General features: G+C 34.9%; 1 protein-coding gene across 1 annotated transcript in view; it reads left to right on the top strand.

Annotated features, from left to right (window-relative positions):
* The window catches only part of LOC134749412 (thrombospondin type-1 domain-containing protein 4-like), a 54,003-nt gene that overhangs the window by 26,038 nt on the left and 8,349 nt on the right, over positions 1 to 19,616 (top strand). The window lies entirely within an intron of this gene.

The raw sequence follows: 19,616 nt of genomic DNA, 5'->3' as shown, positions 1-19,616 counted from the left end.
TATGGCCAAGGAAACCAACTATACCTTTGTACGTGTTACCGTAAAACGCATAAGTAAAACCTCCGAGGAATTTTCTAGAAAACGTATATTCACCTCACGGGTGAGAATGAGAATCTTTCTCCTAAAATGGGAAATGTATGTCTGGTTCCATGTTGGCGGGGGTATTCTGGATATCTTCACGCCATTTGCATCCCATTAGTACCGCGAGACTTGCTAATTGGTCAATCAAAATAGCGATTCTTATCGCTGAATCCGTGATGTAATTTTAATGCATAGTTTCTTGACGAATAGCTTAAAATTTATTGACCGAATTTTGTTAATTGTAATGCCATTTGATTTTAAGTAGGTAATTATTTGATGTTTGACAACAATTTCAGTTTCTAATACATGTTTATAGTAGTATGACTATACTTAAGAAACACATCAAAATATTTAATAAAATAATTTGATTTATTCCTAAAGTTGCTTATTTATTTTTGAGATTTAACAAATTCTTATACATAGTAAAACGCTAAGCTTTAAATTGAGACTTGACTTTCCTTGTATTTTGCCTGTAGCGACAATTTCGAGCCTATCGCGATGAAGTACCTACTCGTACCTGCTTACATAGTGCCGACAAGCCTGACAGAATAGGCTCGTGCCTCTAATCGCAGATCTTGCGCCGGCGCCTCATACTGAACGCAGCTGATCGATGTGAACAACTCGTTTAAATTACATGAAAGTATGAGATTTTCTAAGCTTTCGAAGGAGCGGATTTATCTTTTATGTTAAGAAGAAATATTATAATATATATATTTTTATATTAAATAAAAAATTGTAGATGTCGCTATGCGCCAGCCTAAGACGAAATAATATTTTCACGTCAATGTGTTTATACGTAGAAGTGCGTTATCATCACATGGCATAAAGTTAATTGCCTGTACATAAGTACCTGTGCTTATTTGCCACCAAAAAAACTAATGATCTCACGAATTCTGAAACGATTCTATTTCGTCACACTATTAGATAAAATGCACTTATGTCTTTAGTGACCTAGTTAATTGATAGAAGCTTGAAAGTTACCGAAATAAGTACCTATACTTTTAGGATCGATAGCTAATTAGAACAATGATTAGACGTAGGGTACGCTAAATGACATATAATGCACCATATATCAGATTAAGAATAAAACCACCCGACCAAAATAACAGTCACGCCGTATTTTCTTGCAATAAATATACGATCGAACGACGACTTTTCCAATGTGGCGGGACAAAAAAATCCTAAATTAGATTTTAATAACACTTTTTACAATAACAATTTATTGAATACAATGCGAACTATTATTTTGGAAGTAACAGCTACAAATATAATTAGCAATGAAGTGTTTATTAGCAAAGCAATCATCGGGGTATTTTGGTCATATATATATAACCTACAAGTTTAAAAAGATTAGCTAAGAGATTCTCAGAAACCACCTCAAACATGCTTAAGCCTAATGCCAATATTTATTCGCTAAATCAAGCATGTATACTCGTAATTTAATGTAAACAGTAAATAATGACTACCTACCTACTTTGATGCAAAATGTGTCCAGGAATTACCATTTTGTCACAAGAATTTTGAATAACACAAGTGATTATTTTATGACGCTGCATAGAAAATGTAATGTGTAGATATGATTATGATTTAGGCGACGTGAAATGACACTAAATGAAATGTTTCTGCATGTACTAAACTAAAATTACAGACATTCAATCATATCTGCCCCATTAACCATTACAACAGTAACAGCAATTGAAAAGCTCACTATTGGCATGATGGCAGTAACAAAGAATCATGGAAATAATGGTTTCAAAGAAACATACAATGTGTGAAGTATAAACCTATGTATCGTTATGAAATGCCATTTTGTGGTAAAAAGTATTGTTAAAGAAGATTCATCACCTATTACTATCAATAATCTGCCGTTGCGAGTTCAACAGACAATGATGTTTTGTCTTCCTATACGTCGTGTGTATCAGAAACTGACGCTGAAATATTAAACAATGATGTGCACTACCTACTACTGTTGACAAGTCAAAAAGGTATGCAGATTTGAATTTTATGTTCCCCAGGCATAAGGACTAAAACGAGCTACTTAGTACTACAGTACTCTTGTAACATGTTGTACCGTACATAAAAAAAGTCAATAACATTTTTGTAGATCATTAATTATATGGAATATTTTCACAAGATTCGAAATAAACTCGGCTAAAAATTCACTCCAAATTAGTTTTTCCTTCATCTTTACCGTACTGGGTTAAATTTCGAATGTTGATTCAATCGATCGAGTGACGTCGGTTGATTGAGTGATTTATTTGATTTTCGAGCTTTACGAAACTAAATCTGCTACTCTATGATGTTGGATGCATTAGTGACGTATGTGATGCACTAGGTGCATAAATGTTAAAATGATTTAGGTATTTCGTCTGTTTTAGTTCATCAGATCAGAAACTATTTAATATTATATTTATAATAACTAGCATCATTTTTAACGGACCTATTTTAACAATTATTATTTATTTTTTATTAAAAATATGCGTGCTACATGCATAATCGTATATACATGAAAAATTTGAATGTGTATTTGTAGTTGATTTTTGTATTTCCCGCCCGTAATGATATAAAAAATGGTAAAATTTTCATCCACTGCTTGTACTCTTGCTCCTCCCCAGTGACTAGTCCTCCCGGTAAATTCCCACTCGGTTTTCCACATATCAATGGGTCTGGCGCGTGCGCGTCTCACCAGTAGTGCACAACGCGGCGCGCGACAGCCAGCGCATTAGCTTCGGTCCGAAAAAAACTTATTCGAATATCGAACTTTATTTTTTTAAGCAACTGCTCTTAAGGTTTTAGTTTCTAAAGTGCCCAGTACCCTTATAAAATAAGTTGTTTAAGTGCGAGTAATATAAAAAAAAGAAATACGTTTGTATGTACATATATTATAATCTAAGCATAAAAAAGTTGTGTACAAGCATCGAACACCCAAAACTTTTTAAGTACCGTTAAAAGTCTCTTATCTCCAACAATTAATACTGTAAGGTGCTAAACGATGTAACTTTAACATGACAATCACACGTTAATTGGACAAGAATCTTTCTAAAGGGTGGTCCAGAGATAGAGGCCGCTTTTTGCAGCCGTTTCTATGACTACGAGAATAAACAATTGGATTACATTTTAAATGCATTTTATTGTAAAATTATCCTAATTTGCATTTCTGTAAATTAAAAAATTAAATTGCTACGAAACAAAAATAGAGCGTGACACAAATTGGATTACATATTCAGTTTTACTTTTATTTACAGTAAATATGCAAAAAAAAAATACTACCCTACAGGTCCTTATTTAGCACATTTCAGTATCTTGGAGCGAAATTGATTGAAAAGTGAAATTAAATTAAATTCCTGTAAAAAAAAAATACAATGAAACGTACCGAGCACGAATACCGAGAAGTCAATAATAGAATTTTACAGACGCCATTCTGAAAATCGTGTACTGACTTTGCATCACTTTCGCAAGCAAAATGTTCCTGACCGGACCATCCATATGAGCAGACGGTACATAGACAAACATCAAGTTTGATTCAAGCCACTTCCTGGACAAATAACGACTATTAACACGCCCAGGTTGCAAAAGAAAGTGTTATAGAAGGCGAGACAAAATCCTAGCAAATCTGACCGCGTCGCTTCACGAGAACTTGGCTTGACCCTGTCTACACATCGGCGAGAAAAGAAATCAGCTAGGATTCGAAACAGAAAGAAAAGACGCACCCCAAAATACCATCAAGGGCAGATCAACCGGTGTATTAAGGGTGCAGCTAAGCTTTACAAGGACAACATTCGCAGCGGTCGAAATTTCTTCTTCGTTTTAGATGATGACACTTACGTGCCGCTGGATCCGACGCAAGTTAGTGGGAGACAAATACTACATATCGGACGATGAACTATACACACCAATTGAAGACACTTTGCTCTCGACTGTGAATAAGCCAGCTAACAACATCCCATCGATGAAGCGAATCTGGAAGCGGATTCTAAGGCAATCGCAATTAAATCTAGAAAATTACTTTTCAATCGATTTCGCTCCAAAATACTGAAATGTGCTAAACAAGGACCTAGTAGTAATTTAGGAAATAGTAGTAGTAATTTTTTTTTGCATAATTACTGTAAATAAAAGTAAAACTGAATATGTAATCCAATTTGTGTCACGCTTTATTTTAGTTTCGTAGCAATTTACATATTTACAAACGGCCTCTATCTCTGGACCACCCTTTATATTGAACCTACTACGAGTAACATTAAACTTATACGCATACAAAAAATAAACAGCTAAGTTAACCGTAAAGTTAATGATGTGCGCCATTAGGTTTAATACCTGTGCATATTTCTTACAACACCATGTATGTAAATTGTAGTCGCGTATTTTCTTGGATCTATAATGGATTACAAGCATCGCCTTTCGCACCGCCGCAGTAAGTCTGTTCCGTAACTCATTAATTAAATGTTTGTTCGTAGTTCAAACTCACTAGTCTCCTGATTATCAGTTGTTATACCTTCTAAACGTAAGTCGATTAATCGAGCATAGGCAGTAAATCCGAAACGACCCCCACACCACCATCAAAACCAAATATCTGATGATATGAGTAGGAGCATTCCACGGTACTAGGTACTAGGTACTCATAGGTTCATAGTATTATTTTTCTAAGGATGACTTGGTATAAGTATAGTTATTTCAAAGTTAGCCGTTCGAAGTTACACACAAAGATTTAGTTGTGCGTTACGAGTAGGTAATTCTTCTTTTTTTGGGTAAAAGATTGTCGATAGGGTTTATTTCTATGATCTACATTAAAATTCAAAACTTAATAAATTAAAAATCATAAAATAAAATAAACCTTACGTAAATAAACGTACTATAACCCTACCAAAGTCCCCCGGGTCTGTCCTCTGTGGAAGGGTGCCCATGAGACTGGCTACATTCCTACGTAAATGCGATGCGATGTATTCGTTGGCCTAGGAATGAACCAGCCCTACTGTCACTCGTCGTCTTGTTTTGTGATTTGTGATTTTTCTTATTCTTAAAGGTGTAACTTTTTGTGGCCAGACCCATCTGATCATATAAAGCAAATTAGTAATTAATTTTGGATGTCAACATGATATACTTACCTATTCTTTTCTCTACTTAACAAACAAAAAATGTTCCAGTTAAAATTAGGTACCGAGAAGTTGAATATCTTCCCAGTTTCGTACAATCTCTTCGCCATAAGCTACTACTATCGCGACGTATTATCTAGGCGAACTATTGAAATGCGTTTAAAGTCACGGCAGTAAATATGGAGTTAGTCAGCGGCTTGGAATAGTTCTGACTTCAACTACTGTGACGCGTGGATTAGATCAACAACATGTGCTTGCATTATTAATTTTTTTCTAAACTAAGTAAGTTTGTGCACCAAACGTGGTAAAATTATTAAATTCTTTTTCTAAACACCTAACCTATTATTTGACAAATTAAACATGTTTTGATACTTATAATGCCTTATAGCAATAATTAATCCTACTGTAGCACTGTTATAAATCTTATGGTGGTAAATATTTGTGCCCAATCCAGGGTTAAAATGGGACTATAGCCGGCTATAACTCCTATTTTTAGAGCACTAAGAACACCTAAAGAGTAAATATTCGCTTATATAAATCTCTTCTATCCCTTAAAATTAGCGCTTAATGTTAGTTGGGAATGTCATAATGCCGTGTCGAAATAATATCATTACTTACTTACAGCTAAATTCACGTCAATAATAGGTAACTGTTAAAAATAGACGAAATATATATGTGTTTTTGCTGTAGTTTTGATACCAAATTTTATCTGCAAGTGACGCATTGTATCATTTTGAATATTCATACCTAGTCTTTTTTATAATCTGGCACGATCGTTAATATACGTACAGATATAACATAATGAACGAGTACATCGGCTCAATGATTCGGCGGATAACCACTAATCAAGGATGACAACGCGTCTACCGCGTCCGATGACTCGCTTCTGCTAATTTTTCGTTAAGATCTATTAACGGAACACTGTAAAAGCTTCGCAAATAGTCATCAACAAATTGTGGCTAGAAGGTCTCAATGACAACAGAATTGTTAAAGTGTTGTTAGGGATGTAGCAAAGTAATAATATTAATAACTTTGTCAAAAATATACAAACTAAAGCGGCACTCGAGGAAAGTATTGCTATGGCTTATAAGAAACATTAATAATGACAAAAAAGAAAATAAAAATGAAGTCACCGGACTCTTCCTTTGGATAGTCGCTTTCGAATTGTTTTTTATTAAAAACAATTAATAGTACAGCAAGTAAGATTTTAAAATACAGATAACTAAAAACAATTTACCATGCAAACAAAACTACACATTATTAATAATATTTTGTGTACAGAGTGCAAGAAGTGTAAATGTACAACCCTAATTTGCCATACTAACAGAGGCATCTTAATTTCAACAGACAGCAGCTATTAATCATCATCCAATTGTTCGAAATTCGCTACGGTAGTAGTTGTCATCTACTGTTTATTGTTTACTCTAATCCGCAATGTGTATTTAATTTGCACTATTGTTAATTAGTGCTAATATTTCAGCTACAACAGTAAAGAAATTTGTTCTTAAAATATTAATTTACTGGTAGGTCCATGCAAGAACATTTGTAACGCATCTTAAGACGTGCTTGAACCAGTCAACGCTAGTTTTGCAGTAATTTTACAAACTAGCGTTCAGTCAAAGCATGCAACAATAAACCTGGGGACTAACGCTAATTGTTTTATGTTCGGAACTCCCAAGTTGAAGAGCATTTTACAGAGAACTCATAAACTGTTTGCAAACTAACATGTCACATTACTGTTATATGCTAAAAAGTAATGAAACTTAGTACATTTTATACAAAACAGTCATTAAAAGTGGCCCTGCCCACTTGCATGCTTTTGAGCACAGTTTGAGTTAGCGTTTATATACCTATCTACTTATGTATACATGCAGCCACTTTACATGTACATACTTCTTCACCCTATGTTTCCAGTTTCAGTCTAGTATGTAATTCCTCCTTTCAATCGTCAATTTAGATACCTACTGTGACGTTCCTAATTGTTGCAAAGAAGGTCTAACATTAACTATTATCTATATTTTGTAGCGTAGTTGCACTACAAAATCCTTTTAGACATATGTCGTTTTATTGCCGCCTCTATTCATTCGTTTTCAGTATCTATTTTAAGGGTTCCGTACCAAAAAGGTACAAAAGGAACCCTTATGGTGTGACTCTGTCCATCTGTCTGTCTGTCTGTCTATCACATTGTGTTCCCTTGTCATCATCATCATCAAGTCACAATACTTAAAAAAATTATATTCATTCAAATTCTTTGTCTTTAACAAATCTCCAAAGGGCGTAGGTGGAAAAACTACGAATATATTACGAATAGTATTGTTACATCAGGTCAAAACATTTTATTACATTAATATTATATTTGATATGGATGATACTTGTACCTACTCCAAGTATTAGCATAAAAATGTAGTTTTCCTTGGGTATCAGGTAGCTTTTATTTTTGATTGCGGAATTAAGTATTATGCTTGGTGTGAATTTATCATTGCTCTCATCTAAACTGTCGACTGCGAAGGTTTTTATAATTAATGTCTGTATTTCTCTCATATCAGAGACCAGTGAATGTAGGTTACCAAAATAATGAGGCAAGTTGTAGCGTCTCTTCTGTTTTAGTATTGTAATTTTTCAACCATCAGGGCTATAACCGCGAAAATCGAAGTTCGCAAATTTCGGGCATTTTTCTCTGTCACTCTAATTACGCCTACATTGGGGTAAAAGAGAAAGATCCCCGCAATTTGCGAATTTCGGTTTTCGCGGTAGCCCCTCAGTTTCGAGAATTTATTATGTTTTAACAAAATTGAAACCATAATACCACTTGTGTAATAGTAATTCTGAAATCAAACTTTAAGTATAGATATAGATCCTGCCAGCAAAACAGATAGTCATTAATCCAAATTGACAGGCTCATTAGCCTAATAGCCAGCGCCGATCTCAATACGACATTTCATCTCAGATTCAATGTTTACCATAACCAGTGATATGACCCTTGTTAATCAATAACGACATATATCGCTGGAGTACGGTTGTAGTTGCGTCTTTTTGATCGGTTAGTAGATCAGACAGACAAACAATACGCCGGTAGCTGACAGCTGAGCGACGCGTGCGCAGCCAGATGGGGCGATAGCGTTTGTGTTCGATTTGTATTGAGTAATGTCTTCACTTTAGGTGATTCGTGCTCTTTAGTTGGAACAATTGCCCACGTTTGCTTTGGTGTACGATTAGGATCGTTTTTAGAAGTTTAATGGTTTACTTTGGTATTCTCCCAGCAAAAATCATGTCTTCGTGTTTCACTTCAGTTGTATTGCAGGAGGTTGAAAGTGGCCTGAATGACTTCGAGAAGAGGATGGTACGGCCATGCCTTTGTTTTGCACGACTTGGCGGGGCACTACCGTGTCCCCAGATATTTTAGTAATTATAAAAAATATGTAAGATTTTTGCATGCTGTACAGTCAACATCAATAGTAGCGGATGAAAAAAAGACCGGCCAAGTGCGAGTCGGACTCGCGCACGAAGGGTTCCGTACCATTACGCAAAAAACAGCAAAAAATCACGTTTGTTGTATGGGAGCCCCACTTTTTTAAATATTTATTTTATTCTGTTTTTAGTATTTGTTGTTATAGCTGCAACAGAAATACATCATCTGTGAAAATTTCAACTGTACTGTCTATTATCATGGTTCATGAGATACGGCCTAGTGACAGACGGACTGACGGCTGGACAGCGAAGTCTTAGTAATAGGGTCCCGTTTTCATCCTTTCGGTACGGAACTCTAAAAACGCACCAAAAGTATCGGCCACACCTGTAAATGTAATTATTTTCCAATTAGAGACAAAGTCAGACAAACATGTACAGTTCGCGACATATTTATTTTTGTTAAGCTGAGAACGGTAGTTAGTTTTATAACATTTAAAACTTTCGCGTTTTGAACATACATTAAATCACATTTACAATCGGGGCTATCAAAATAAATTCGCGATAGACCTGAATGTAAATGTGATTTAATATGGTAGTTAGTTTTGTTAAGCTGAGAACGGTAGTAGTGATCCACTACCTTCGATGCTGACTGTACATCGTTTAAGTTCGAAAATAAAGTCTGAAAATTATTTAATTTTAATGCTAAACAAAAGCCATTTAACACTCACCTTAACTTTGATCTGTCATGTCAGTGATCATTCATCGCTTTGGACCTAGACTTTGTTGCATGTCGCAATATTTCTGGAGCGCGTGGCATTGTCCCATTAAACACACAGATTAAAACGAGAGTTTACACAAATGCATTGCACTTTGCATACCTACAACTACATCCTACATTGTTCTTGACGTTAATGTCATGTGTAAAACGAAACTAGAAAATAATTAGTGCTTGGCGGTTGGCCAAAATGCCGATATAGGTATATTATTCGTGTTAATGGAATTTATATTATTTTTAGCTCAGAAAGCAGAAATATTTATAACTAGACCTAAAGTTCTGTGGCAGATAAAAATAGCTCTATTTTAATATGCCAATGAACTTTTCGTTTTAGTTTTTTTTTCTTTATTAATCAATTTTACGGTCTTGAAAAACCGTCATTTGAATTTGACAATTTTAGGGTTCCGTACCTCAAAAGGAAAAAATAAAAGTGTGTAAAAAACAGGACCCTTATAGGATCACTTTGTTGTCCGTCCGTCCGTCTGTCTGTCAAGACCCTTTACCTCGGGAACACGTAGAGGTATCGAGTTGAAATTTAAACCATATACTCAGATCTACGGTCCCTTAAAGTTGTAATAAAATCAAACTTCTAAGTTAACGTAAAAAAAGATACGTCCGTTTATGCCGCAAAAAACATATATTTCGACACTCAAGGGAATCAAAATGTATAGGGTACTTCCCGTTGACCTACAACTATGAAAGTTGGCAAGTAATATCATCTTACACTACAAGTACATGGAAACATCTGAAAACTGTAAATTTGTAAAAAATAAAATTAAAATAATAAATAAGTTGTACGGAACCCTCGGTGCCCGAGTCCGACTCGCACGTCCGGTTTTTTAACTTAAAAGTAAGGTGTTTTTATTTTTATTTTCAATACGTCGCTATTCGAACTTTCGAACCAAGTTGGTCATTTAAATGGCAAACCTAAAATCAGAGAAGCAGAAACAATCTACAGATATCCTTAAAAATCAAACAAATAAATAAAAAAAAACATAACAGTTACAAGTTGTACTCCGAACGTAATAAATCCAAGTTGTTCACTTATCCAATATATCTTAAATTACGATGTGGCTCTAAGCTGTAAAAGCAGCGGCTAGGCCGGGCGGGATATCATAATAACAATAATTGACATATTTACTAGTGCCACGCGAACAAATCGAGGTTAAAAGGGACCCTAAATTACAATGATAAATGATAGCGAGAGGTGTAGGGACATCTTGGGAATGGACTGCTCCCTGTTATTCAAATCAATTTTGATGTAACAATTCAATTGTTTTAAGGTAAATAGAGATGACAATAATTTGGGTAGTCTATATTTTTACTGTCTGGCAATCTTGTTAGGCTATGGCAGTTTTATTGCGAATATATTTTAGCTCCCTTCTCTACATTTAATCAAATGCGCATTAGCAACTAACACGATAGGTTTACTCAACTACGTTTTTATTGAGCTGGTCAGTAAAGTCAGGAATGAATAATTTGCTTTTAAACTCTAATTCCATACTAACCTCTGACACAGCGTTAAAGCCGCAATACCTACCACATGTCTTGATTATCATCCTACAGCATGCACAATCGCCATATTGCTTTATCTCAAAATTGTCGGTAACTTCTGTACTTTATTTGAGTGTACTATACCATATAATTAATATCAGCAATGCAAACTGCCAAATCCGACATGCACTAAACCAGACGATTCAACGAAGCCACACGCCGTTTCGTCGCCCAGTTTTAAGTTTATAAAATTTATGTTGTGTAGTAAGGTATGGCATGTATCATAATATATGTATATATGGCCCATAGGCCATATTGGTTGATTAGTAAAATTTTAAAATTACATAAATAAAATATGTAGAGCTAAATATTTAGTGATACATAATGCAGACACGTCTACAATGAGAGGTGGAAGTTTGGCTCGCGGCTACCGTCTGCTTTTGGTCACACTCTCGAAAATATTTAGGGAGATGTTTTGCATGCTATCGCACAACGAACAAATGTCTGTGCTGGGTGTTAGTACTACATGGGGACAATATCCCATTTCGCCTGGAAACTTGACCTAAAGTCACGTAACTTTGCATGCCTTATACTTAGACTGTAGTATCAAGTTGAGATAACATACAATGGAAAATACATTTCATTTGACATTATTCAGGCAATAAATATCAATAATATGCCAAATAACCTACTATACACGCCGTATGGTGTCGCTATATTTTATGTAAACTAAAACAAGCTTTGAATGCAACGTAAATGCAATGCAGATTTTGTCAAGGCACGTACCGCAATATCGTAAAGATATCAGAAGGGATTTGGGTTCTGTGCGTAAGTGCAATTCATCTGGTCAGATCAAAGCGTACGTTTCTCTTGGCATCTCTTACGATCCACTACCAACAATAAAGTAACCCTAATCACTCCACCGAATTACCATCTGAACATAACAACCCGCTCGAAATCTACGGTCGTCTTTTGAGAGTTTAACCTTCGCCAATATTAATTTGGTTTACGATGCAAATTGTTCTGTTCCATTTATTTTACGGGTGCTCCGTTTGTCATAAATAGTTAGAGGCCAATATACCGGTGTTGTTTGACTTAGCCCGTAATAGATAGGCAATAAATTTAATAGGGATTTCAAATCTAGCGGTCGTAGCGTGCCGTATATCAGTATCCAGGCACTGAGTTATTAGGAGAAATTATTCTGTTGATGTATCCGTTAATGTCTAAATAGGCATTTAGATCGTGTCTACACATAATTTATAATATAATTCAGATGTCGTTTATTGTATACAAATAAAGTAGGTACCTCTACCTACCTACACAACCTTATGTGCCTATCTAGGGATCGAACTCGGGTCTCTTCTAATCGAGGGAAAGCGCTATTGGACTATTCGCCAACCATTATTAGATACACTTTTAATTGAAATTATGTTTTTGGTATAAAATGAAATCAAATTTAAATGAATATTATCATAAAATCTTTGCCTAGTTAAAGAAAATGATTCTGTGTCATCGTGCGGTGCTGAAAAGCTGTTCTTGGATAAAAACTTGTGCTATCTAAAGATAATCGCGTCGTGTCGAGTAAACATGAAGAGAAACATGATGACTTCCTGTCTTCTTGCCGCCCTACTGACTTTCGTAAGTACTTTATGCAAACACTTAGATTTTATAAAACAAATTTAATCTTAGTTTAGTTGCTTGATTAACCTGAATATGCAACTCTGACATTAAGTGACACTTAAACCTCATTAGGGCATTTACTAGAGATCTCTGATTAATATTAATTATCTACGGAATTTTCATTGAATATTTTCATTTTCATTAAATTAAGCGCATGGCATGTATACATCCATACCTGAACATCTAAAGACAGGTAACTGAAAAAAAAATATGTTCACATTTTCGTACACGGTACCTATAGGTGCAACGAGTACTATCTTTCTTGACAGCAGCGCTGCCTTATAGTTTGAAGCTTCAGAAAATTAACTCTCGAGTGCCTTATTTAGTTGAATGCACACTGCTACAACTAATGGCTGTAATACGATACAATCGGAGCATAAGAAAGGCATATTAATTGATTTATAAGAACCTATTATACTCAATTAAAGGTTTCTGCCCAATTACGCAACTGTGTCACTTTGGAGGTGTATTCAGATTTTATAAATATGATAATGAATGAACTGAACAACCCATATGTATTGTGTACATTGTATCGTTGCGAGCGAGCAAGCGAGAATCGATGCGATTGGTATAGTATTTTTAAAATCTGAATCTGTCTCTTGGTTTTAATAAGCAACATTATTTACTGCTGACTCCACATATCACGACACCCATTAATACCACAATTAACCGAATAGGTGTTGATTCTATTAAATTCGGGTTTGTGACACTTTGATTAATGCTTACGTTAATTCGATTTAACTGATTACTACTTGATTTCAGAATAATGAGGCGCTTAATGAAAAACGTAGTCGTCGAAGTGTATATGTTAATAGTTGCTGGTAATTATGAAAATATTTCGATGTGTTTTTGTTTTCCTTCGAAATTTTACGTTTTATCTAAGCATCTAAACAATGATATGACACAAGATACTAAATATCTAGACATAATTCTTCTACCTATATTTAATTCGAGTGTCGCGGTTCATAACAATAAAAAAGTACGTGGTCCAAAAACGTCACCGTTAACTTTGCTGTGTTCACTTAAGTAATTGTAATTTTATGGATCATGGTGAAATTATGTGTTAGTTTGACCTACATTATTTAAAGTGTCAAATTCAGCACAAATTACACTTGTAAAGCCCATATGTAACGAGAAATTGCTGTGCAGTTAACCAGCTTGACAAATTAATAGATAACAATTATACTTTGAAATAAGGCATAAACGCCAAACTAGGCGGCACGGCACACGTCACAAATCATGTTCTCAAACTCGCGCCTCAAGACAGCTAATTTGTTAACTCGCTATAAGCCTAATTAATAGTCTATTAGCAGACGTTTTCAATTACCACTATGTGAGATTTATAGCGCCATGCTTTAAGTATTTGCTGATAAACGGGCGAGATCATTGTGATCAGATTAAGGTTATTAATGAGTCGGTGCCCATTCATCGTGGTCAGTGTTATCGATTAAGATAATATGATATTCAGTGTGAAAACATGTACTTAATTGATTATCTGCAGGGCATTTCTGGTTTCTTCTAGTTCATAAGCATAACTATTAAATAAGCAAACTTAGTCTTAAGTTTTAAGAGCCCATCAACGTGCTCACTAGCGCCACTGCTAAATAATTGTGATTATTTCAATTTAACGATAGATATTTAAAAAAGGGGTCCGCTATGTACTGTATTTTGTATTTAAGTACCTTTTGAATACATTATAATAGTTTTTACGTTGCTGGATTCGTCAATCTATGCGTCCGAAGTTAAAACGGCCGTTTTTGTTTTGAGTTCATATATCGACGAATTCAGCAACATAAAAACTAAGTAGTTTGATGTATTCAAAAGGTACTTAAATACATAACAGTACGTAGCGACCCCTTTTTTAAATATCTATCGTTAAATTTAAATAATCACAATTATTTAGCAGTGGCGCTAGTGAGCACGTTGATGGGCTCTTAAGTATTTTTTAACACAGAGGGACCTACAAAAAATTAAAAAAAATCGTCTGTGTTTTGATTGGGTATTTTAAATTGCAGAAGGAATTTCTGTAGGTGTCTTCGATATTAATACATAAATATATTGAAACGGAATACTTGGTCATTAACACCTTTTTTGCTAATGTGTGTCAACGTCAATATTGAATTTATTCACAGTGAATAAATAAAACTTACATGTTTTGTGACAACTTCATCACTTCACCGGCAAATGGAGTTGGCGCCGTTTTTTATGTAAATAAGAATTATAACCAATTTACATTCGAATAAAGTCATAAAAGGCAAATAAAACCGAGCCGAAGCTTTTAAACCGATCCTTGAGAAGCGTCTAGTTACGAGTACATATCATCGTTTAGTAAGGTACCGCTGGCAAACTACCGGCCTTTTAAAATAGGTCGTAAATATTGGTCAGTCGTATGCGAACCCTTTTGCTTTTGATAGCAGCCAAGAAATAAAAAGGCGTGTTCTTTCGAAGGTCTTATCAATAAACATCCATTAAGATTAGGATGATGATTAAATTATTGTGAAAAAAAAATATCGAACGGGAAATCTTGGCATTACGTGGCAATACAGATAAGATAACAGAACCAATCTAATTTTATCGCGTATTATTAATTAAGTGACAATTAGGTCATTTTAATATCGATGACATTTGGAATGTACATTATGTACAAGTACCTCAACGTAGTTGTAAAATGACCTGTCTGGCCTTGTGGGTAGTGACCCTGCCTATGAAGCCGATGGTCCCGGGTTAAAATCCTGGGAAGGGCATTTATTTGTGTGATGAGCACGGATACGGATAGGTTCCTGAGTTATGGGTTTTTTATATGTATTTAAGTATTTATACATATATTATACATCGTATGCATACAGGGTGGGCACAGGGATTCCGACAGACTTTAACCGTGGATTCCTGGCAGTGTTACGAAAGAAAAATGTTATATCAACATGGGTCCAAAATTGCCTAATTAATTTACTTAATTTCTGGAACAAAATAAATCAATTAACGATAGTACTAACTTGTGAACGTATCTTTAGTTTGAAAGAGTGAAAAAGACAACATGCGACACCAATATGACACTTGTCTAGTTTATAGCAGGTGACAGGTAAGTTTACTATTTTTAACACTTCTGCTTTGCATGTGTGATTGTTTGTGTCTTGGTATGTATGATTACGTCACATAAGGGCGTGTTAGCCTTGAGTTTTTTTAACTTCGAAATTACTTAAATAATTGAATATCTCGTAAATTAGGCTTTCTATGGCATTGTTATATTACTTTTTTTTTATCCAAATAGGCACTAGAATTCATGGTTAAAGTGTGTCGGAATCCCTGTGCCCACCCTGTATATCGTTGTCTATATAAGTACCTACAACACAAGATTACCTACTGTGGGACTTAGTCAATTTGTGTCCTATAATATTTATTTATTTGTTCGGAATTCGTACTCTATAAAGCTACTCTATAGAGGTACACTAATAAAATGCTCATGTCAAAGACATAAAAAAATAGTCGTAGAGAAAATAGCATATGCACTTTGTTGCAATATCTTGTGATAACATGCACTTATGCCACATGAGTATTGCGGTATTAAATAAGTCTAATGATGTACATTTATAGTGCTAGGGAAAGGCATCATTATCTTATGTTTAAGTGCATTTTATTGTATTGTAAAACAGTTTAATCACAGTTCCGTTAGGTTCCTTTAAAGCATCATTAGCACAGGCTTGCGTAAAGGTTAATATTAATTAATTCAATTAGATAAAAAAATACAAGTCGCAAATCTCCTGCATCAAGACAAATAAACAAAACATACTTACGCACGAAATAAAACTATGAAAACGGATTATATCGCGTATAATGAATTTATCATACATCCCGACGTTTCGAACCCTTTTTAGCGTTCGTAGTCAACGGGTGACTGAGGAAAAAAAAAATTTACCTCTCGAAATTACAATGTATGTGTGTGTGTTTTTTTTCCACGAGTAACTATACTTACAATATTATACTACGCACTGTAAGTGTAGGTCAGTGTTCTCTCAAAATCAAATATTTACTTTTATTAACCGAAAGCTAGACCAAAACAGCTTTCGCATATTCTGCTGTTTTCCTTTACAGGTCGCACTTATCTACCGAAGCTCATAAAATTGTGTGACCAGGTTCGATTTTTTTGTCGATTCAATTTTTCGATTTACTTTAAAATGGCGGAGCCATGGGGGTCGCTAGGTTTACAGTACACAGAACTACCTACAGATTTTAATCAACATACATGTATGTTGATTAAAAAGTACAAAACCGACGTCTTGTACATCCATGTCGAATAAGACGCGCATATTATTCTTGACACTAAAAATGTTAATGAAGACATTTTACTTAAGTGCTTTAAATATTCAAACACCGGTGCGGTAAATATCATGTCCGTAATAAGCAGTTAAGATGGAAATAATGGAAGCGCAAAACACGTAGAGTGCATGTAAACACTCTGGAATCGTCCGCGTCGCGAATAAAATACAGACCTACACTATTCCTACGATGGTATCGCGTGATAAAAATGCAATTTTGTTAAACATCGTTTTGTTTTGAGAAAAAATACATTTAATAGTATTTTATACAATCGTGATATAATAGAGAGCTTCTCAGTCGAGTATCGTGTTTAAGCAACGAAGCTTGGTGAGTTGCTTAAGTAAGGTACGAGATTGAAAAGCTTGATTTTATCACTATTGTATACAATACTTTTTCTACGAGACAAAAAAAATAATACTTTCAACTAGTGAAATCATATAGGTACCTAAACAAACCAAAAGTATACAGCTAAGATACGCGAACTGCCGCAGCCCGCGATACCTTCATACTCGTACGCGCCCCAGCCGCCGGGCCCGGCGCCCCCGGCGGGTTGGTCAACGACACCTCGTAACTCATGAAGCCCTGGTACCTGCTCCTTGCTAAATTCAATTTTAAGACAGTTTTTTCTCGATGTTGGCCACCGTAGCCTATGGAGACTAACAAGCAACGCTAAGCTGTTTTCGTAGGGTATGGATGAAGGGTGTCACATGCGTGTTTCTGACTTATGGAGCAATTGTTTCTACTGCAACATAAAATAAAATGTGTTTGTTGGCCAACCAATCACAAAGCAGATGCGACGCAGCAGCGTGTTTAGGCTAATTTTCATTGAATCTAGTCTCCTTAAACAAAAAATATTTTATCGAAATGTATGACGTTTTATTTTCAAAATTTTTATAATTGACTAAACCGTATCGATAAAATTCTTATGCTTGAGTCGAAAGTGCCATAGACTATCCAACGTTAAAAATAGTAGTGTTGTAGTGTTGCATATGAAGTTGTAATACACAGATTATACTCGACGAGTAGAAAAACATATTATGATGATGATTATGAATGGCATCTTTTATATTCTTTAAATTGTGTACCAAATTATTTTGTGATATTATGACGTAGTTAACAAATAAAATAAAGTAAAATATAAGTGACAAGAAAAATATTCTTTTAGATTCATTTATAGCTAGTACATCTAATAAGCACTTTACGTAACTACGTCGAAAATGTAAAGGGCCATATGCATATGGCCCTTTAAATTAAAGTAAAATAATTGTTTAAAAATACTTTTGGATAGTGGTCCAGGGGACAGGGCAAATTTGGGGATTCACCCATGTACTGTAAAACGTTGTACGATACACGTGCGAATAGGTAATTCGGACTAGTTCGCAACTCGTTGCGAATTTCGCACTTGTATCGTAAATAACTATTATTCATCAATTACAGGTAAAATGAATACGTGTTACTTTATTAGCAATTTTCATTTTCATTTCATAAAATTTCAACAATTTTTGTTCTCTGTAATATGTCTTATTGCGACGTGGTTACCTAGCGCTTATTAGAAATGTCACTATATTTTATAATAATCAATAAGTTGTAATTAATAGTTATAAATTGTTAAACTAAAAACTACTTGTTGCTACGGAGGAGCGGGGCTTCCTGATACAGGTGTAATATACTTAAAAGGAAGTCCCAACCTACTACCTTGTAATGTAACATTTTATTAATGAAATAAAATATTTTCATTTTCATTTTCATTTCATTTTCAATAAATTAATTAAGTGGTAATTCTATAAGTCAACCTTTAATTTGTCAAAGTGTCCATCATAAGTTCATCTACATTGTACCTACTAACATTTCTCTTAATAAATTTTAATATTCCTCCAAAAACCAAACATTGTCATGCTTACAAAATAATTATTACTATAAGTAGGTACCTATTACGAAAACAGAAAATTGTTGGATGCTCATGTGTTTAATTTGATTTAGGTATCTACGATCTAGAAACAGCCGGACAAGAAGCAAAAGCGCTGACAAGCGTACGATCATATAGTCTGTGCGGAAAGAGAAGAGTCGTGAAATGTAAGGGCACCCATACAACCTTTCTCTTTCCGCACAAACTCCAATACGACTGCCAACAGATTAATTCCATTCACAGCGAACTACGAGCTATACGAATTAATAAGCATAAAGTCTCACCATTTACTTCTCAGTTGAGTATTTGTAATGTCAATTCACTTTGTTTTTCTTGAAAAATCTCATTTGAAACTTCTCTTGTGAGCCATGGCAAAAAAAGCAGGGATAATCTGATGCTGATCTCAGAATCAATCGGGGTGAAATGTGCATGAAGCAGCAATTGTAAACACTTAAATTTTTTATACACAGATTCAATGAAGGGTCCTTAAAATACCATTTTATCTTTATCTGTTTCCCCTCTATGTAGGATGACCAGGTGACAGTGGAAATTAGTGCCTACGCTAATTTTTGGCATAAGGTTACCGAGCAAACTCCAGGTTCCCTGTGTACAGTCGCCATCAGATATATTGGAGCGGTCAAGGCGCTCACAAATATCTGAACACGCCTCTATATTGGCAAGGCGCTAGAGTGCGTGTTTAGATATTGTGAACACCTTGGCCACTCCGATATATCTGATGGCGACTGTAAGCCGAACCAAATAAAGGGCAACGCTAGATGACTGATGATGAGTCTCTAATATACGAGTATGTTACGCAAAAACTACTAGATACCTACAATGTAAATTTTCGTATCGTCCAGATACCTAC

Source organism: Cydia strobilella, chromosome 18 (genome assembly GCF_947568885.1).
Source record: "Cydia strobilella chromosome 18, ilCydStro3.1, whole genome shotgun sequence".
In the NCBI taxonomy this organism is placed as follows: domain Eukaryota; kingdom Metazoa; phylum Arthropoda; class Insecta; order Lepidoptera; family Tortricidae; genus Cydia; species Cydia strobilella.
This window is presented reverse-complemented; position numbering and strand designations above follow the sequence as displayed.